The sequence below is a fragment of the Mirounga leonina genome, unplaced genomic scaffold (genome assembly GCF_011800145.1).
Source record: "Mirounga leonina isolate KUSES-001 unplaced genomic scaffold, KU_Mleo_1.0 Mir_204, whole genome shotgun sequence".
Taxonomy (NCBI): domain Eukaryota; kingdom Metazoa; phylum Chordata; class Mammalia; order Carnivora; family Phocidae; genus Mirounga; species Mirounga leonina.
In genome coordinates, this window is record NW_023270513.1 from 11,865,330 (window position 1) to 11,871,174 (window position 5,845).

Here is a 5,845-nt window from a genome sequence, read left to right on the forward strand (position 1 = left end):
GCAGTCGGTACTACCTCTTGTTCTTTTTGTTGAGGTGATTTTTTCCATCTTGTCATTTTGTGCAGAGGAGAATAGATTAATGAGAGAACAAAATGCTAGCAGAGTAACCACGTCCCCAGAAAATATACTCTAAACAAATCAGAAAAGACCTGAACCAGTGGGATAAGAAAGGGAAAGAGAGAAAAAAGAAAAAGAAAAAAAAGGAAAAGAAAAAGATAAAAACAAAAAGAAACAAAACAAAACAAAACAACAACAACAACAGAAACCAGAATGTGATCCAATATGATCAGGCTGGTATATAGATCAGTGCCACACACTAGATTTGGGGTCTATTTTGGTCTTTTAGAAGAAAGTGCCTCCCAAAATTTTAAAGAAAGAAAAACTTATATATGTACAAAAATAAGGGTTGATATGATGAAGGGATGGAATATGACTGTAAAAATGGAAATTATAAAAAATTTTATAAAAGGAATTGATAAGAAGCTGTTTGAAAAAAGAAAGAAGAGGATTTAAATAAAGAAAAAAGAAAGAAAAAAAAAAGGAAAGGATGTGATCAGGCAGGGGAATAGAAAACACCATATACTAGAGATTTAGGGTATATTTTAATCTGTTAGAAGAAATTATCTCAAAATTCTAAAGAGAGTACAACTTATATATAGAAGCAAAAAATATGGGTAACTACTATGAAGGGATAGAATATGACTCTAAAAATGAAAAATAAAAAGTTTTTTTTTTTTTTAAAGGGATTGATAAGATGTTGGTTGAAAAAGGGAAGAAGAAAAATTCAAAAAGAAATAAAAATACAAAAAGACAGTTAAAAAATTAACTTTAAAAGACTAAAGAATTGGGTGCCTGGGTGGCTCAGTTGGTTAAACGACTGCCTTCGGCTCAGGTCATGATCCTGGAGTCCCGGGATCGAGTCCCACATCGGGCTCCCTGCTCAGCAGGGAGTCTGCCTCTCTCTCTGACCTTCCCCCCTCTCATGCTCTCTATCTCATTCCCTCTCTCAAATAAATAAATAAAATCTTTAAAAAAAAATAAAATAAAAATAAAAGACTAAAGAATAATGGTAAAAAAGCCTTGAATTCTATGTTCAGTAGTCCCCTAGCGCTGGAGTTCTGCCGTTCTCATTGATCGGTAAACTTGGTCTTGCCTGGCTGTTCTCGCTGATCTTCTGGGGTGGGGCCTGTTGCCGTGGTTTCCAAATGTCTCTGCCGGAGGCGGAATTGCCCCGCCCTTGCCCCCTCCTGGCTAAGTAATCTGCTCGGGTTTGCTCTCCGGGGCTTTTGTTCCCTGGGAGCTTTCCGTACAGCTTTGGAGGCGTAGAGTGAAAATGGCGGCCTCCCAATCTCCACCCCGGAGGAGTCGAGAACTCGGGGCCCCGCTCCTCAGTGAGCCCCCAGGGAAAAGCCGTCAGTTACTCCCGTCTCCCCGCTCTCCAGCCGCACTCCGTGCTCGCCCGGCCTGTGACCACGCGTTTCTATATCTGGCACCCGACCCCGTGTGGAGTCTCCAAACCCAGCAGATCACTGCGGTGCACTCCCGCGCGGCTCCTCCCAGGGGAGGAAGGTGAGTCTCCCCGGATCTGCCGCTTGTTGGGTCCCTGCTGGAGGAGCAGTGGCCCGACGGTGCCGCGGATCACGGTTTATGGCAACCCCGAGCTGAGAGCCCGCGCCTGGGCTCTGCCTCTGCAGCCGGCTTCCCTGCTCCGTTACCTGGGAGCTCTGCCACACTCAGGCACCCCCGGTCTTTCTGTGACCCCGAGGGTCCTGAGACCACACTGTCCCGGAGGGTTCCACCCCCCCGCTTAGCCACCAGAGTGACATCCCTCAGCGGAGCAGAGTTTTAAAAGTTCCGATTTTGTGCTCCCTGGCTCTATCACTTGCCAGAAGCGGCCGACAGAGGCCCCTCCCCCACCGTCTATCCTCCCGAATATTGCCTCGGATTCACTTCTCCGCACGTCCTACCTTCCAGAAAGTGGTCGCTTTTCTGATGAGAGAGTTGCTCTTCTTTTCTTCAATCTCCTGTTGAGTTTGTAGGTGTTCAGAATGGTTTGATCCCTATCCAGCTGAATTCCTGAGAGGAGATGAAATCCAGGTCTCCTACTCCTCCACCATCTTGCTCCGCCCCCCCCTGCCTATACCACTTTAAATTACCACCAGCAATATATGAGTAATCCAATTTCCTTACATCTTCACCAGCGTTTGGTGTTGCCACCATTTTTTTTTAAGTTTGAACCATCATGATAGATGTGTAGTAATATCTCACTGTGGTTTTAATTTGTATTTATCTAATTGCTAGAGATATTGAATATCTTTTATGTGTTTACTTGCCATCTGTATATCCTCTTTGGTCAAATTCCTGTTTATATCTTTTGTACATTTTCTAAGTTGGACTCTTTTATTATGGACTATGTTCAGCTTCTTGCTGGGCCCTGCTAACACCAAGGATGAAGGGAAAGTAAAGTGCTGACTAGTCCTAACTTAAACCACTTTATTCAGTCTCATTCATCCCCATTGTCAGTTGGAAGGGTCAGATATTTAGAGTGTTGTCTAGAATTTAGGAGTTCTTTTATTTGTTATTATAAAGAGGTTTGAGCATGTGAAAGCATTTATGAGAAAGAGTCAAGAGAGAGAAACTAAATATGTAAAAGCAAGAAGGGGAAAAATTTTTCCCCCAGGGTTCATGTGAGCATTCATCAAGCCAATGTGCATTGTGAACCCTGGAGTGGGGGCAATTTGAGTACATAGCAGGGGAAATTTTTAGTATAATGTTACTGAGAATGTGGAAGGAATAGAATTCAGAACACAAGGAATTGACTTTTTAAAAGATTTTGTTTAAATTCAAGCTGGTTAACCTAGTGTGTTATTAGTTTTAAGGGTAGTATTTAGTGATTGATCAGTTGCATATGACACACAGTGCTCATTACCTCAAGTGCCCTCCTTAATGCTCATCACCCAATTACCCCATCCTCACAACCCCACTCACCTCCCTCCCAGCAGAAGAATTCACTTTAAATAAGAGTTGATGCAAGTCCTAATAATGTAATGTATGCAAAGAAAAGATGCAGATGCGAGAATGTTGGAATATTTGATAGCAGGAAGTTATGGAAAGGTTTCTTTTCTTACCTTCTTAACAAGTTCTAAGGATAGAGTGCAGTATTGTTAAATATATGAAATTTTCTGATTACTTAAATTTACCTTTTTAAAGTAAAAGTGAAGACTATCTGCTCAATGTCTAAAAAAACAGGGAAGTATAATGAGGAGCCAGCAATGGAGGTACTTTTAACAGTACAAATCCAAGGAAGAAAAGAGTTTCCAGGAAGATGTTACCAACAGTGTCAGGTGTTCTAAAGGTATCAAGAAGAAAAACACTGATTTAGCAAGTAAGAGGAGGTCATTGACAGTAAATTTGAACAGAACTGTGCATTTACAAATATGGGAGATAATACTAAGAAGGTAAGACTAGCAGTTGTTTTAGGTTTTGGATATTTATTTTGATGTCATCCCCTAAATAGTGGAGAGTAATTGAAAGTCACTGAGTTGAAAATGTTCAAAATGAATTGGATCAAGACAGGGGGGACAAAAGCTATTGATATCCTGTTGTAGTAATCTGAGTCAAAGTTGAAGAGTGCTTGAATTAGAGCAGTAGCAGTAGAAATGGAAAAGAATGGGCAGATATGGCAAAAGCTACCACAGACAAATCATTAGAATCTGGTGACTAATTGGTAATTTTTTGTATTAAAGATTTATTTATTTGTTTGACAGAGAGAGACATAGCGAGAGAGGGAACACAAGCAGAGGGACTGGTAGAGGGAGAAACAGGCTTCCCACGGAGCAGGGAGCCCAATGCAGGGCTCGATCCCAGGACCCTGGGATCATGACCTGAGCCGAAGGCAGAGGCTTAATGACTGAGCCACCCAGGCGCCCCTATTTGATAATTTTCCAATAATATATATTCCTTCAGATCATAAAGACAGGGATAAAGGATAAAAATGAGGTTATATTAATAATAATAATAAGGTATACTGCTCTGTGTTTCACCATCTCTGATAGTGCATGACCTCTAAATATTTTTAAAGCAAATCTCTTCAGTACAAACAAATACCCAGCACATTTAGGGTCTTCAGTATGTTTTTCTAGTATGGTCACAGGATTTTTCTGTAACGTTCACAAACAAATCTTCCATGAAGCCTTTGCTAATGACTAAAAATTGCACTGCTTGTGAAATTGTGTCCAGAGGCATTTTCCTTGCACTTAGTGTCCATGGCCATGATGAGTTCTCATGGACATATTTGGGAAAAGTTTTCAATTAGCAATAATCGCACCTCGGATAAACCACATCGGCTATGATACTGCCACTGTGCAAAGCTCATGGACATTATTTGGTTTAAGATGCTCTTGTCCCTGAAACCATAGATTTTGCTGATATAGTTACAATTTCTATGTGACATAACAATGCTGTATTTTTTGGAGGTCTCAGTTTTCACTTAAGTAAGGTTCTATACTGTGATGTCTTTTGTCCAGATGTTTTTATAGAGTTCGACGTAGCAACAATTCTTTTAAAATTTTTAGATTCCCTTTCAAGGCCTTAGGCATGAAAAAAAATATGAGTGATACTTCATCTTGTATTACTGCTACTAAGACTAACACGGGGCTCTGCCTGCAGTAGGTGCTTAATAAACAAATACGGTTTTATTTACATAACAGTTAATTTGGCATGACCACCATTTTAAGAGACAAGGATGGTATAGTTGGAACACATTTCCTTAAATAGTAGGATATGGAGAATGCTGGATTCAGAAGTTGTCTGAAGTCTCTCTTGATTCATATAAGAATTTGCTTACTTCCCGCAGATACTCATTTTCTATTCTTTCTTTCCATTCTGATATTGTCACATTTAGAATATATTCACAAGCTTGAACCTGTGATTGTTGCTTCCTCCATATATAAGAATTTTTGGAACATGGATTTCCTCAGTATGTGGACAGTTCTAGGGTTAATATTTCCTGGATCAATGCTATAGAATTTTGTTCAGTGATATCAATTATTACTTTGAATAGCTCCTTGCTAAGAAACATATCTCCTATAAATTTACAAGTATTACTTATTTCTTGTATGCTCCCTTCTTTATAACAGGTAAAACCGTAAGAGAGAAAAGCCCCCAAGACACATTTTTTATATGTGTCACTATTTTCAACATTTGAGCAGGTTTCATTTTCTTCTCTTTATGTCTGTGGATTGTTGATCAAGTAATCTCTTTCCATTCTAAGCCCTTCTTCAGCTGTGTAGGTTTGTAAGCATCCATAGCTTTTTCCTAAGTGCTGACACTTTCATGCTCTCATGTGGGGCACCAAAACTGATAAAGCATGAATTCTCTTTCATTTTTAAATTTTAAATAATCTCCTCAGAGTCAAACTGGGGAAGATAAAACAGGCATTAAAGTGCTATGAAAATGGAAAAATAAGAATGTTTTATATAAATTCCCATAAAAGTGTGAGACCTAGCTATTGTTAATAGCATTTAAGGAATGGTGATGTCTTTAGGTTATACTGCATGTCAAATCTATCTGTCTCTTCTGCTTCTTCATTATAATTTGTTGGTAAGGCTAAGAAAAAAATCAGCAAATTTAGTGTTCCTTTTCCACAGTTATTTTATCTCACCTTTTTTCTTGTCTGGATAAGGCTAAAATGATAAATATATCAAGGGATTTACAAAAACCAGACTAAAATACAAATAATTAGATAAAAATTATCTGTGTAACTTTGAAATTTACACTTTTTGTGCTTCAGTTTCTTCATCTATAGAGAAAATAATACAAATTCTGTGAACTTCTATGATTTTTA

General features: G+C 39.1%; 1 non-coding gene across 1 annotated transcript; it reads right to left on the bottom strand.

The window, feature by feature from the left end:
* Positions 1 to 4,225: 4,225 nt before the first annotated feature.
* On the bottom strand, positions 4,226 to 4,372 carry LOC118026101. The gene has a single exon (XR_004683465.1). It is a non-coding gene; the product is annotated as a U4 spliceosomal RNA (small nuclear RNA).
* Between the last annotated feature and the right edge of the window lie 1,473 nt (positions 4,373 to 5,845).